Here is a 16,124-nt window from a genome sequence, read left to right on the forward strand (position 1 = left end):
CATCCCCACTATCCAATTCTGCAACATGTCCACCACCCTAAAAGGAAACCTTGTACCCACTAGCAGTTGCTCCTAATTCCTACCCCCAGCCCCCGGCAAATGCTAATCTACTTTCTGTCCCTATGGGCTTGCCTATTCTGGACATTTCATATAAATAGAATTACAAACTATGAGACCTTTTATGGCTGTCTTTTTCACTTAGCCTAAGTGTTTTTAGGGTTAATTTATGTTGAAATATGTATCAGTACTTCATTCTTTTTTCTGGCTGAATAGTATTCCATTGTATGGCCAGACCACAATTGTTAATCCGTTCATCTGTGGATGGACATGTGGGTTGTTTCTGCTATTTGGTATTATAATCCATAACTTATCAAGTTCTTTATCCATCCTGTTCTAAGAAGTCCACAGTATCATGTCAGGTCGCCCCTCACACCTGTGAGGTAGGCAGTGTTCTAATCCCCTCTGTGCAGATGGGGAAGGAGGTGGGCTCAGAGATTTGCCTCAGAGAGGTGGTGTCTGCATTAGGATTCAAGTAGTTATGTGATTCCCTTTCAGGGCAGAGCACTTTCTTGCCAGAGTAAAACCCTGCCGAGCCCTCTTTCTTTTGGCCACAGGGGACAGCAATAGTTGAGTTTGAGGGCTGTTCCTTCAGCCCACATGCCTGATTGCCTACCAGGAGCAGAGCCCCAGCCAAGGCACAATGGACACGGAGAGTGACTGAAAGCAGGCTTTGCAGTTCTAAGCTATGGGGGCGTTTGTCACTGCAGCAGAGCCTGGCCTGCCCTGACTGACATGGCCCTCCTGTGGGCTGGGACCCACACAGCCTCTGTGCACAGAAGCAAGGCCCAGGCTTGCATATGCGCACACACACAGCTTGGGTATATTTTAGAAGCAATTAGCTATAGGCCCAATTGGATAAAAACCAAGATCAAGCTGTGCTGCTTGAATTTCCAAGGGCTCGCTCCACATGTACATTTTAGGAGCTGATTTTTATGAAAGATCTATTTGCACAGCAGCTGAAACTTTACCCAGAGGAGGATTTCTTCTGGATTAGCCTCATCCTTGAGTTTGTTTCCAGATACCACTCATTCTCCTCGAGAACAACCACTCACCTTGGCAGATAACCAAAGTCAACTGTATTTATTGAGAATTTACCAGATACTGGGCTGAGTACTTTTCATACATTTTATCCTCCTAACCTATGGGATGGGTACTATTATGCAGGTAGGGAAACCAAAGCTCAGAGAGATGAAAGACTTGCCCAAGATCCCCAAACAAGCAGGTGAAAAGGTAGAGTTTGAACCCAGGTCCACCTATTTCTAGATCTCACATTCAACTCACTGTCTCTTGACCACAAAGGTCATCTTAATAACTCATGGCTGACTCAGCATTGACCAGTGTCTTGTGCTGGGGTTTACAGTCAGGTCTTGGAGAGACACTCCATGGTATATAGACAGAACCCAGGGTTAAAAGTCAGGAGCCCTGGGTTCAAGTTTCAGATCCAGCTTTAACTTACTCCATGGCTTAGGACAAATTCCTCCTCCTCTCTGGACCTCAGTGTCCACATCCATGAAATGGGAACTTTGGACTAGATCAGTGGGTTCCAATGTTAGCTGCACATCTACCTAACAAGCCAGTTAAAAATATTGATTGCTGGACTCTTTTCCAAACCTGCATTATCTGGACTGGGCACCCTGAATCCACAGGTGGTTGGGAACCCTGTTTCTAGGGACCTTCCATAGCTCAGCCTCTGTGAGTCTACAGAGGCAGAAAGGACCAACCCAGTAACTATGCCCAACAGTCTAAGACCAAAGTAAACAGTTTCTGGATAGTATGTTCTGGGAGAATCTAGAAGATAAAGAAGTCAGCTGCACTATGGAAGTTGGGGGAGTAGAAGCAGAAGCTGACTTTGTCTCATTTTCAGGGTTTCATATTCTCCTTGGAAGAAAATCACATTTCCAGCATGCAATCCTCCTTTGCCCCCTCAAAGTCAGGAGGGGCAGTTCTGGCCGACGAAATAGGTAGAAGTGATGAGCATCAGTTCCAGGGCTGTCCATAAAACTCTTGTGGGGCCCTTCATGCCCTCTCCCTATTCTGTGGTGAACCTGGATGTGAAGTGTTGATGATGCTAGCTAGCATTTAAAAGTGGAAGGAATCTGGGTTCCAGGGTGAGAGGAACCTTCCCTGGAGTGCAGAACAAAGGGGCAATAAATTTAGATTGTGTTAAATTACTGAGATTATGTAGTTGTTTGTTATAGCAGCTAGTGGTAATTATCCTGACTAATACAGCCTAGAGGAAGTGAGACCAGAGCAGGCTCTTAACAGGTGAATAAGATTTGGACACATGGAGAGGAAGAAAAGGGTATTCCAGAAGGAAGGAAGAGTTGGAGCAAAAGGGTGGGAGCTCGAACAGATGTGATGTGTTTGCACCATAGAGAGAAATTCAGTCTGATCAGTACTGAGAGCTATGCAGGGTAGGAGAGGAGACCAAAAATGTCCCAACCAGTGGTGTGCTGGAGCCAGCTCAGACCAGCTCACGAGAGCCAATTGTTAGCATCTTTTCCTAACTCTGTGTTCAGTGACAGCTATCGGTGTGGTAGCTTGAAATTGGCCATGGTGGGAGTGTTTATACCATGGCAACCGGTAAACACCATAAGCCTGGGCTTTTTTTTTCTCCCATAGTTAAACATTTATCAGCACGCTACTGGCTGCAACCCACATGCCTATACGTCCTGCCAATTTGGGAGGCAGTGGAAAGACCAGAGACCCGATTCTAATCCTTGCCTCACTCCTTCTGAGCTGTGTGGCCTTAGGCAAGTGAATATTTCCTCACTGAGCCTTGCATTCCTCATCTGCAAAATGAGGCTAGTAAGAGTACCTCCCTCATAAGGGTGATGTGAGGATAACAATGAACGAGATCATGTGTGTTCAGCCCTGTCTGCATCCCCTTAGCATCACCATTCCTGAGCACTTGATGGCCTCCTATGTAAATACCTGCAACCCTCTGAGGGCTTTCTCTCCCCAGAGGGCACGTGTGGCCCCCTCACAGGGAAGCTGGAAGTACTGGGAAGCAGCAAAGTGTCTTTGGGAACAGCCCTCAACCAAAGGCGGATGGGAGCTGGTGGATAAATAGCCCATCTTCTCACCTCTTGATTGGGACAAATCTGCGACCCATCCTACCCCGTCTCCCAGGGCTCTCCAGAAGGGATGAGCCTCCATAGCTTGCTGCCATGTAGCCTGCTGATGAGCACACTCTAAACTGAATTCTTCCCTCCCTGTCTCATTTCCCCACTTTCCCACCAGGCCATAACTGCCCAAGAAGTTCCAAGGAAACTTCTCTCACCTTTGTCTCAGGATCTGCTTCTGGGGAGACCCAACCCAGACAGCAGCCAAGATTATCACTAACCAGAATAATGTCTCATGTGTGCCTGGGGATTTACCAAGTGAGATCAGGTCTGCTGCTGGCTCAGGCCTGATAGTAACCCTAGCAGGCAGGTGGTGGGGAGCATCCACTCCATTTTATAGATGGAGTAACTGAGGCTCAGAGAAGACAAGTTATTTTCTCAAGGCCATATCCCCATCAAGGAGAAGGGTGGGGTGTCTGTATCCCTAGTTTTCAGCTTTGAGCTGCTCTGGGCTCCCGGAGACCCTGAGCTGGCTGGGAGTATGGTCTCCACCCATCTGACCCACTCTCCCCTGACGGATGAGGCTGACTCTGGCCCCTGTGTGGGCCTGGGACAGTGGAGGGCAAGTGGGCTGGTGGTAGGAAAAGCTGGTTATTAAATCCATCTATCACTCAGCGGGTCTGACCCCATTCTGTCCTGGGAAAGCCAGCCTTGCCTGAGGGTGGCCGGGAGGGGAGGACGGGGTGGGATGATGACCCTGCAGGAAGGGGTAGCTGGGGGCCCTGACAGCCAGAGGGTAGCTAGGGTAGGATGAGGTCAGAGGCGGCTCCCGGCCATCTGTCCCTACAGTGTGAGGGCAGCCTGGGGCTCAGGGACAGGCAGGGCCATTGTGATGCAGCGGCTTAAAGAGGGTCCTGCTAATTCCCAGATCACTGCCTGAGCCATGGAAGTTCTGAACCCACCAGAGCCAGTTGCCCAAGCCCCAGAAGACAAGGGTCAGGGACAAGAGAGTGGCTGTGACACGAAACCTGGGTGTGCCTATGGGTGCCCAGTATTTAATAAGCACCAACTGCAAGCCACACACTTGTGCTGGGCACTCAGCACAGCCTCATTTCCTCCTCGGCTGTGCAGGGAGTGTTCAGGGGCTTGAGTTCAGACTCAAGGCAGACAGTCTTGGGTGGGAATCCGGGCCCCATGCCCTGTCTGTGCACCTCTGGGAGTCCTTGCTAACCTCAGCTTCCACAGCTGTCAAATGAGCTTAACCATCTCATGGGAGGAATGTGGTGAGGATTCAGGGCCAGATCATCTGTGACTTGCTCAACTCAGGGCCTGGCACATGGGACACAGCAGCGATGATGACATGAGCACCGACTATGTACAGGGACCCTGCTTTCTGTGGGCTATTTATTTAACCTTCATAACCTTTGGGATTACTGTTAGCTTCCCTCTTTTTTAAAATAATTTTTTTCTTCTTTTCTTTTTTCTTGGAGGGGCCAGTAATTCGGTTTATTTTTTTATTTAATGGAGGTACTGGGAATTGAACCCAGGACCTCATGCATGCTAGGCATGTGCTCTACCACTGAGCTGTCCCTTCCCCTCAGCACCCCTCTTATACGTAAGGAAGCCAGAGCTCAGCGAGGCCCCAGGTCACACAGGTGCTGGGCAGCAGAGCTGGGGTTTGAATCCAGGTGGTCTCTCTGCCTTGGAGGCCTGATTAGCAAAAAATTCTCAGGCTTTCCCCCTTCCCCTCCCCACCCCCAATGTGAGGTTAATAACTCACTGGCTCATCTATTTGATCTTTGAAGGGATACTGCTGGGTGAAGCTGTACTGGAGGCCCAGAGAGGGCAAGACACCAGCCTGGGGTTGCAGACAAGATCGTACCAGGCCTGGGACTAAACCCAAGACCCTGGATGTCATTTCCAGCTCTGCTCTGGCCTCTCTAGGCAGGGCCTCTCAGCACCCTGCCCTACCCCCGCCTTACCCTCTCTTGTGGGAGAGCTCCTGGTCTCTTCTTCCCCAGGCCACCGAGGTGTGGGATTGAGGTCCTAATCTTTTCTTTTCCACTAAGAGGTAATTTGCCTGGAACATGTTGAGCACTTTAAAATTTTGGTCATGTTGCAACCGTCTGGGTTACCATGGTGACCTCACTTTGAATTTGCTTCCCAAGGGGGAGCTGGTAATAATTAATACGCACTTAGTGTTGGTGCCCACAGTGAGCGTGGGGGAGGATCAGAGTCCCCTGGGACCTACTTCTCCAGGAGAAGCAGTGCCTCCTCCTCCAAGCAGGGTCTTAGGGTTCCCAAGGAGGCAGGGGAAGGGAGAGGACACCCCGACCCTACCCACCCCTTCAGCAGCCCCAGCAGCCATGTTGTTGGAGCTGAACGACATTGGAGAGCTCCCTTTTACAGATGGGGATACAGGCTCAACGGAGTGAGCGACTTACCCAAGGCCACACGAGATCCAGGCAGCATCAGCATCGAGCTCAAAGGCTGGCTTCCTCTGCTTCAGGACAGGGCTCTGGTGGTTGCCAAGACTGGGGAAGCCCAGCTCTGCAATTTCTCACCTATGCAAGGACCTGGAACACCACCTTTTGTGAGCCATTTGAATGAGTTAAGTAAGCATTGCTCTCTCTGGGCCCCAAAGAGGGGCCAGTGGACCTTTGCTCATTCATTGCCCTTTCAGTGCTGAGTAGATTGATTATAAGATGATATAGGATGTTAGGGCCAGGCTCTGAAGAAGTTTGGAAGAGAGGACTGGATAAATTAGGATGGAGAGCGCCTGGGAGGGAGATTGTGCAAGATCTTCAGGCAAGGCTAGGCCTTGGCCATTTCTGGAGAGGGGCCCCAAGGGGCAGAGGTGCTTCTCTCCATCCCAGTTCCCCTATCATTTCTCAGTCTCCACTCACTCCAGCTCTGGAAGAAAGAAAAGTAGAAAGACATGTAGTAGAAAGAACAAGAAGTCTCTTGTTGAATCCAGACTATTTCCTAGTTTTCAGATGGGGAATCTGAGGCTCAGAGAGGGCTTAGAGAGGTCCAGAGGCCAACAACCAGCTGGGATTTGAACCCACATCAGTCTAAGTGTAGCAACTGCACTCTTAACCATTACCCTTGAACTAGGTTCTCTCCATATTTTCCACATTCCCCTTTTGGGCTGGGCTCAGGGATTGGGGAGGTGTTAGAACAAATATAGAGCTAAGGGAAAATGGGCTTGAGGCTCTCCAGGGCTGATACAGGCAAGAAATACAGAGGAGGGGCAGGTTGACTTGTCTACCGGAAAACTGGAGCTGATGTGGCTCAGATAAAAAGCTGGGAACTTGGGAGCGTCAACTATGGAAGCTGGGTTTCAGTAAAGAGGTGGAGAGAAGAGGAATGGGAGGAATGGCTTTGATATCTCTGGTCATATCCAAAAACTGAGTTGGCAGTGTTTTGTTCATCTAACAAAACAAACCTGCATCTTTAGTATGCTGCCACCAGGTGGTGGTATAATCTGGCTGCTCACATCAGATACTAATGTCCATTAAAATAAAATTTTCACTCATTTTTCAGAAAAGATAAAGGTCTAAAGAATTACATTTATATATTATTTCACATAGTTTGAAAAATTAAGATAATATTTTAGGGTAAAAATGCCTGAAATACAAGTTGATTCATTCTTCTCTGACCCTTAATTTATCTGCCTGCCCTAGCCCTTGGGCTCACTGGTGGTCTATTGTTCCTTTTCTGTCTGGCTCAGGTCAACAACTGGAGCCCATCTCAACCATTTGCATGCCAACTCAACATACCGGAAAGAGCAGGGGATGTGGAATCAATCCCATCTCTCACCTCAGTTAGCCCTATTTCATAGGCAGCGTCAAAGGTCACCCTACAGCTGTAGAGTTGAGTTTCCATAAGCCCTAGCTTTCCTCCCACTGGATTTTAACCCTGACTTATTATCACACCAGAAGATTAAATCCTCCAGGCACAGATCTTGGCCCATTCATCTCTATAACTGCCCCAGATCTTAACCACAATGCCTGGCACACAGATGATGATCAGCAGTTTGTTGAATGAATTCCTATTTTACAGATGAGAAAAATGAGATCCCCCCGGCGGGGGAATGATGATGATAATAACAATAATAATTGACATTTATTAAGCACCTACTATGTGCTAGACATATATTAAATTCATTTTGTTCCCACAATAATTCTAGGAAGTAGATAGTATTATTACATTGACTATATAGATTGAGGAACTGAAGCTAGAGACATTTGGGATGGAGGAGCAACTAAAGGACAGATAACAAGTCCACTTCAGTAGCTCATTCAGGATGGGGAGCTGAGGGCAGGCATCATCCATCCATCTCTTCCTTTATTCAGGAAAAGCTGACTGCAGCTAGATGCCCAGTATCTATGGGATCCCTAGTGCTTGCAGGGCCTTGTTGTCGGCGGGTGAGCACTTCTTGTCTCCTGTCTTCACCCTGGCCAGCCTGTGAGTGAGGCTTTTCACCCAGTGCCTCGTGGACAATCCATGACAGGTCACCGTGAATGAAACATCCTCACACCAGGTGGCAGTTTGGGTGGGCGTGAAGGGAAGTGCTCTTTTGCTGAAGGCGGGTAAAGTCTCCCTGCAACTCATTGGCCCTTGTGGGGTTGAGTTTCCATCCCTGAACCAATCAGAGCAGTCTTAAGGATGCCATTGGTGGATTGACTCCGCCCCCAGAAGTGGGGAGGCATTAATTCCAGCCACCTGCTGGTTAGGAAGGTGAGGGAATTAAGCCCCTTAAAAGAAAGGCAGGGTCCAGGTAGAAAAAGGCAGAGGTGCCTGGAAGCAGCCCACTGGCTCTTGTCACCTGAGACTGAGAACTCACAAATCCTCCCCCCACTCTAGGAGCTGCTGGCCTCTGTAGTCAAGGAGGCCTACCTGCCCACCCACTCCTGCTTGGGTTGGCTGTGCAAGCTTGGACAGGGCCTCGGTCTGCTCGCGTGCACAGAACTGTGGTGAGGGCCTGACCCAGGCAGAGCCCAGGAAAGCACTTGTCCACCAGATGTCTCCTTGACTGTGCATGAGGTTTGGGCTGAATCACTCTGCTAACCTGCGCAGGAAGCCCCTCCTAACTGCAAGAGGAATCCCAGGCTGTAGCAGATGTGTGTCTCAGGGAGGCTGATAGACTTAAGGAGGCCAGAGGCTTCACTCCCAGCCAGTGTGAACCTGCCTCTCTGAGTCTCAGTTTCCTCAGCAGTGAGGGCAAGCTAACTCTACCAACCCTCCAGGATTGTGGGAGTAAATGCGGATCAGTGGAACCTAGGGCCCAGGAGGGATGCACTCAGAGATTTTTGCACTCAGGGTGCAAAATATGGATGGAAGGGGGATCAGCGGGCTTACAGGCAGATTCTAGTGCTCATTTTTTCATCCAGCAAACATTTATGGAGCACCTACTACGTGCCAGGCATACAGCAGTGAGCAGAACAGATAAAAATCCCTGTCTTCAAGGAACTGACACTTTCTGTCAGTCCTAGATGGATCCTGGAACAGAAAAAGGATGTCAGGTCAAAACTGAGGAGCTCTGAATTAAGTATGAACTTTAGTTAATAATAATGCTTAAATATTGGTTCATTAATTGTAACAAATGTACCCTGTTAATGTAAGATGTTAATCATAGGGAAACCTGGGTGAGGAGTACAGGAATTCTGTCCTATCATATTAATTTTTCTGTACACCTTAACTATTCTAAAATAAAATGTTTATCCAAGGGAGGTGGGGCAGCAAATGGAAAGGCCCTGAGGCAGGACCATGCCTGGTGGGACTAGCAAGGTGGGACTAGCAAGGAGGTACTGCTAGAGGGAGATTAGGAGGGGATCGGGGGGTAGGTGGTGGGGGAAATTGTGTAGAGGCTGGTGAGACATTCTAAGGACTTTCTTCTTTGCTCTGAGGAGTATATAGAACCTTTGGAAGGCTTTGACATCATACGGCTTTTGATCTAACAGCATCTCTCTGGCTGCTTTGTTGAACCTGGACCATGTGGGGCACGGCCTGAAGCAGGAAGGCCAGTGAGGAGGTTCCAGCAGAAGTCCAGGTGAGAGGGAATAGTGGGTCAGACCAGGATGGCAGCAGTGGAGGAGGTGGGAACAGGTCAAGTTCTGGAAATATTTTGTATTTCTAGGGGTACAGCTGACAGATTAGATGTGGAGTGTGAGAGAAAGAGAGGAGTGGGGGAGGATCCAGGGACAGCCTGAGCAACTGGAAGGTTGGAGGAAGACAGGTTTGGGAGGAAATGAGGAATTCGGTTAAAACATATTGAGTTAGAGGTGCCTGTGAGACATTCAAGAGGAGTTGTCAAGAGGCATCTGGAAATACAAGTCTGGAGTTGAGGAAAGAGGTCTAAACTGAAGATTATGAATGTGGGAATCATCAGCAAAGAAACACAATGTAAAACCCTGAAACTTGGAGAGGTGAGATCACCCCAGGGGAGGGAGGGCGAACGCTCACGTGTGGACACATACACACAGACGCATGTGTGCAGCCATTTAAATGAGCTTAGAGATTGACATGCTTTGTCTAGTATCATTCTTGCAACAAACTCCCAGCCCACTTCTTGTATGTTCCACCTAAAACAGCCGAGAGGACTAGTGAGGTGATGGGTGAGGTGAAGTGCTCACTAGCCCAGTGCCTGACAGGTATCCATTCACTGAATTCTCACAGTAATGCGTGGCCCGGGGACCATTTTCATCATCCCCATGTGACAGAGGAAAGTGAGGTGCCAAGAGTAGATGATTTAGTCCAAGCTCTGTTCGACAGAAAGCATCCTGGAATGTGGCCCATCACCCGTCCCCGCTCCCACTAGGAATTCAGTGTTTTTAGAGTTAGGGCTGATCAGTGGGCAGACAGCCTTACAGCAGGGCCTCCCCACAGAGGCCCCAGGTATCCACTGCACCCCCTGCTGGGATGCCTTCAATGCCCCTGCTGGGCTAATTCCTTTGGTTCTTGAGGACATTGTTGGCTTCCTCTGTCGGCTGCTGGAATAACGCATTCTCAGGAGAGGGAGCACATTAAGCCCCTACCTGAGGGCCCAGATAGCTAGAGGCCTGGGAAGTTGTAACATGCACTCCCAAGGCTATTTTTGATATTTCAAACAGGCTGCACAGGTGACTTGAAAGGTTGAATTCTCTTGCTTTTTTAGCTCCACTGGCCACGGTGGTGGATGAGAAGTTCCACGAGCAGTTACATCCTAGACTAACACAACATTGGTAGTAATCAGTTAATACATGTAGTTATGTCTGTTTTTTGGCAAAATCCTTAAAACACGAAGCTCATGGGAGAGGGAGACAATGAAAGGCAGGAAGGCTAGGACTTATTGCCTTGGGCTTTGGCTACTAGGTGTGGGGGCCATTTGGGGAATTCTTGGCCCCCCATCCCAGAAGTACCTTGGTTTCTTTTCTGTAATCGCCTCTCTGTTAATGTGCAGCCTGGAGCAAGGGACATGAACTCTGTCCCCAACCATGAAGCTGAGGAGGCCCAGACTCCCACTCTCTACCCCAGGGTTCAGCAAAGAAGAGGGCAGAGGACTCAAGCTTGCACTCTTTCTCTGAATCAGTCAGCTTTTGCTGTGGTAACAAACAGCCCCACATCTCAGTGGCTTACACCAATAATAATTTCTTCTTTTGGTCACGGGTCTGAGAGTTGGCTTTGACTCAGCCAGCTCCCAGCCAGGTGTGGCCCCTAGCTGGGAAATACAGTTCTGCTGGCAGAGAGAGCCAGAGGCTAACCTGAACCACTCAGGTGCATTTAAAGCTTCTGCTCAGATCTGGCACAAGTGATGTCCACTCACATTCCAGAAACCAGCTGACACCCAGGAGGGTGGATGTATAATCCTCTCAGTGGGGCTGGAGTGATGGTTGGGAAGAATAATACACCACAGACTCTTGCTCAAGAGGCTGGGTCACGGACTCTCACCCAGGGGCATGGCCCAGGCCCCGCTGAGTAGTCCTACCTCTGAGAGCCCACACTGGTTGAGTCCCATCTTTCCCAGCTGGCTTCTCAGCTTCCAGTCATCCCTGTACGTGCTGGCCCCATCTGTTTTCTTTTCTTTTTTTAATCTATTGCAATTTCATTTTTTTAAACATCTTTTTGTTTTGCTTGGGGTTTTTTTGGTGGGGGGAGGTAATTAGGTTTATTTATTTTTAACCGAACTACTGGGGATTGAACCCAGGACCTGGGGCATGCTAACCATGCACTCTGTCACTGAACTGTACCCTCCCCTCCCATCCGTTTACATTTACTTCCCTTTTGGGTTTATACTGGCCACAGTCCGTGTCTATGGCTTGCAATATAAAAACCATAGATAAGAAGTGAACACATAATAACAACAAATTTGAGATGATGCTAAGAGAATTTCTTTTTGGCAACCAGAGGGCTAACAATTTAAATGGGTAAAGGGCAGTATGATACATGTCCAGGACAAGGGTCTGAAGGGAAGCCCAGGGGCCAGAAGGAAATAAGAGAGCCCACAAGGGTCTCCCCAGGGAAGGTGGGCAGGCAGACCGGCTTCCCTGAAGCTCAGTCTGGCCAGCTAAAAACACCTTAGGGCCTGCCCAGCCCCCGGCCCACAGACACCCACCACACCTGTTCTGAAGCCCCAGGCTTCCTCTCGTTACTCTATAGTTTCCAGCTTCTCAACCCTGGCTGTATATTAGAAACACTTGTGGAGTTAAAACAAAACAAACCAAAGCCCAGGTTCCTCCCAGTCTGGTTAAATCAGGCTATCTGGAGTGGCCCTGGGGATGGGCATTTTTAAGAGCTCCCCAGGTGGTTCTAATGAGCACAGGATTGAGACCAAGGCCTACCTCTCCCAAACTCTGCAGCATAGAGAGGGATGCCAGTCCTGCAGATTTTTCAGAGAAAACAACAAAAATCTGGATAATGTGAAATCTCCCAATTTTCAAATATTGAGTTGTTTTAGCTTTTAATTTTATTTAAAATATGTTTTAAAAGCCATTAAGTTCCTTGTAGAAAATTTGGAATGTATAGTGAAATATAAAGAAGAAAAATTTAAGTCACCTATAATCGTTAACTGTCCCTTGGGTTCTGAATATGGATGATTCCAGGAAGTTCTGAAAGACAGTTGCTACTTCAGTGTGCTGGGGGTGGGGGGCCCCAGAGGTCTTTTCCTGTGGAAACAGAGTTCCACTTCTTGAAAGACTGGACACTCAACACCTTCAAAATTGCTGGTCCCTCGGAACTTTGATGCTGGTCAGAGAGACTCTGAGAACCCACCTTATAATATAGCTCAATATTTCTTCTTCCTAATACATAATAACAAAAATTACAATCAGAAAGAAAGGAATCTTTAGGGAAGAACCTCTGCTGTCCAGTGGAGCTGGCGCTGGAGGTGAAAAGACCTCTTGCTAAGATCGCATGTGTCCCCTGGTGGCAGCTGGAGAGGATGGCTTCAGGCCAGGCGGGGCCCCAGGACCAGCCCTCGTGTTCAAGTCACCGGTTCTCAACATGGGGTCCCAGGATCCAGCCTCACCTGGGAACTTGTTAGAACCACAGATTTTCAGGCCCTACCCCAGTTCTCCTGAATTAGAAACTCTGAGGGTGGGGCCCAGCAATTTATGTTTTAACAAGACATTTAAGCACTTCTGATGAAAGCTAAAGTTTGAGAACCACTATTCTAAATAATTACAGGCCTGGAACTGTAATGATGTGTCAGAACACACAGGCTCCAAGGACACAGGGAAGGGGCTGGTGGGGCGCCAACTCTGCCGAGGGCATGGGTGCCGGACCGCACGCACCCCAGCAAGACCCCAGCCTGCACTCAGCCCTGCCTCACCCCCAGCCAGAAGGTGTCTGGAGGGTGCAGAGCTGGATGGGGGCAGAAGGGACCACTGCCCAGAGAAAGCCTGTCCAGGCTTCTTGGATGGGGCTTAAAAGGCCACATCACATTATGTGAAGCTAAGCCTGGGATTCTGAGGACAGAGATCAGAGGTAGAATGGCAGGGTGATTCCTAGCAAGCCCATCATGAGGGGATGTAAGACTTGAACTTCAGGCAAAGGCGGAGGAATGAAGAGCAAACATTGAGGTCGGAAAAAAGCAGGAACAAAGAAAGCCCAAGGAAGGAGAGAGCCCCTTGGGCAGATGGATCCGTCTTTAACCAGATACCTTCCTGGAGGAAATGCTTTATAATTCTATTACTGTCAAAATGAAAAAGCCCCACATTGACTCAAGATGCATCGGTGCCCGCTAGGCTAGTGGGGAAATCAGGTCTGATGCTCCAGCTGGGCCAAAAACTGATCGGCTCCCGGCAGGTTCCCTGCAGTGAGATTTCCTTGACAGAGAAGTGACTGTTCGCAGGGCATCCAGCTGTTTAAGAAATCTTTGCACCTGGCTAAGTCAAGCAGGAGTTTGTAGAGAAAACCTGACAAGAAAAACAAGGTTTCAGCAGAACCCAGAGACAGGCAGATGGAAGATGTCATGGTAAATATACCACTTCAAATTTTCTCCTCTCCTAGAAACAATTGTTTATGGCGTCATTCTAGTAGTCCTATTAGAGATGCTCTAATTCAGCTAAGACATGATATTTCAGGTTACATGTCTTTTCTGTTAATTAACCTTATTCATTCAATAGTTATTCACTGAGCATCTACTATGTAGTGGTCATTATTCTAGGTTCTGGGGTTACAGCAGTAAATAAATAAAAATCCCTGCCTCATGGAGTTTACATTCTAATTCTAGGGGGGTGGGGAGAAGGGGAGGTAATAAACAAAAGAAGCACAACGTGTATCACTTTGAGTTCTTCATCTCCAGCTTGTCCCTCATCAATTAAGCTTATTCTGAATTTTCAAAGCTTGAGTGTTGGCTGTTCCTGAACGGGAAGAGAGTGACAGTGCCGAGAGTCTTTGGGTTAGGAAAGTCAGCTCAGGACAGGGCTTCTAAACAATTCATAAGCAACTGAATCACTTGGAGATGTTAAAGTGCAGGTTCAGATGAGGGCCTGGGGAGGCGACCCCACGGTGCTGATGCTCAGGCCCCCAGCGCGGAACACACTGTTGAGGAGCTCACTTGGGAGTCAGGCTGGGGGGACGTGGATTCCTAGCCAGGCCCTGCCTCACTGCTGCTCACTGCTGCAGCCCCTGACCTGGTCGGAGGCCCTGGCTAGTACGCAGAGCACTCCTTGGCATCATTTCACCTGACTCCCATAGCAACTCCAGGCGGGGCAGCCAGGAACACTATTCCTTCTTAAAGGTAAGGAAACAGCACACACCCCAGAGAGGTTAAGGGAGGTCACAGAGTGCTGGTGGCAAAGCTGGGAGCAGACTCCCATCCCTGTCTAGGGGGCTTTGCCTGGCCTAGAGCAGACAAGGGCCTTTAAAGAGGGGAGATGCACTTGGGCAGGTGCTGCAGGCTTCTGAAGAAGCCGGCTCCGTAGTACCACTGAGTCCCAGAAAACCAGGCATGTATAGGACTCAGGCCCTTGAACCTAACCAGGTCTAGCTACCATGGCCCACCTGAAAAGTTTTACTAGTTGGCTTTCACTGAAATGGCTTTGGAGTGGGTTTCTGGTTTACTTCTTCATCTCCCTTTGGCATGACGTGAATTTCATAAGCAGCAATCTGATAGCAGCTGTTAGAAATGTTCAGCCCTTCCAAGCGGCTTGCCATACACAGCCCGATTAATACAGCCAGGTGAGCCTGGGGAATTGGGAGGGCAGGAGAAAGGACTATTCCTTTCCTTCAGCCTGGGAGCAATGAGGAATTGTCCATTCTCATTTTGGCTGTCTTGGAAAGATGATCACAGAGGGAATGGGCACACAACAGCTATTTCCTTGTCAGGTTGGGAGATGTCAATAGAGAGGTTATTTGGCCAGTCAAAACACACTCAGCCCGCTCTTTCTGTAAATATTTAACCATCCAGAATGGCAAACACTGCTTTATGGCATGTAATAAGTTATACTGTACTAAGATGGAACCATTTTATGATGGACCTAAAATAACAAAGACAACAACTGGAGATCTCCTTGGTGGAACAGAACATGACAATGAGAATGCTGGAGGCAGTCATATTCCTTCAGGGGAGGCGAGGCAAAAGCCAAGTCAAGTTGAGGAGTTTCCCCTGAGGAACTCTGCTCACGGTGTTAAGTGTGGTGTGTTTGCAAGACTCAGGAAGACTATCCAGTAACAGGGATTGGGGGGTGGGGGAGGTGCCAAGAGCAAAATTTTCCAGAATTGGAGCCAAGATCAATTGTAACAATGGCCAAGAGAAGAAAACAGAGGCCAAGAGAGGCAGCTGGCTTCTCAGAGGATGAAAACAGACAAAGCCTCTAGAAACAAGGGAGGACTATATCAGTGGTTACCTTGGAGGTCAGTTCAGAACCTGCAGCAGAAAGGAAACCCAACAGGGTATTGGTCACAAAGTGGCCCAACAAGATTCTGGAAAATGGGAAGGAAATTTGCTCTCAAAATTTTCTCACCAGCTACCGTCCAATCCCACCCCTAACTTGCTTTTTTAGGAGAGGAGGGTTGTACCAGAAAAGAAGGCTAATCAGATGCCAGAGAAAAAGGAAGAGGGAGGGAGGGAAGAGAAGGGGAAGGAAGGAGGGAGAATGAGGATGGAGACATCTTAAGTAAGACCAGCTTGAGACCCTGGATGGATTCATCCCGAGTCCGGCACCTGCTCGCCCCTGCACGGGACAGTGCCACCGTTGGGGTGCTGAAATGCGGACTGAACAAAAGTGAAAATCTAAGGCCCATTCACAATAATCTATCTCATGTGCCCTCCTGAAAAGTTAAAAAGGCAGAAAACTAGTTTTATCTGTAAGAAAATGTTTATTCTTTTGAACCCCACAGGAGAAAAAAAAAAAGAATGCAGCCAAGACCAAGTATTTAACCAAAATAGTTGTCCCAAAAGGCAGCAAAATGGGGGAAACCTCAACACAAAGTCAGGAACAATTTTCCATGTTTTTGCACAAAGATGAAAAAATCTATGACAATTCTGAGCAACACTTTCATGGTGACAGTTAC

General features: G+C 48.5%; 1 long non-coding RNA gene across 1 annotated transcript in view; it reads left to right on the plus strand.

Moving 5' to 3' along the window:
* The window catches only part of LOC141579627 (uncharacterized), a 29,065-nt gene extending 14,528 nt beyond the window's left edge, over positions 1 to 14,537 (plus strand). Inside the window, exons 3-4 of the long non-coding RNA XR_012511384.1 lie at positions 9,092 to 9,180; positions 10,570 to 14,537. This is a non-coding gene — a long non-coding RNA (uncharacterized LOC141579627). The remainder of the gene's footprint in view (positions 1 to 9,091; positions 9,181 to 10,569) is intronic.
* The last annotated feature ends 1,587 nt before the right edge of the window (positions 14,538 to 16,124 follow it).

This window comes from Camelus bactrianus, chromosome 13 (assembly GCF_048773025.1).
Source record: "Camelus bactrianus isolate YW-2024 breed Bactrian camel chromosome 13, ASM4877302v1, whole genome shotgun sequence".
In the NCBI taxonomy this organism is placed as follows: Eukaryota; Metazoa; Chordata; class Mammalia; order Artiodactyla; family Camelidae; genus Camelus; species Camelus bactrianus.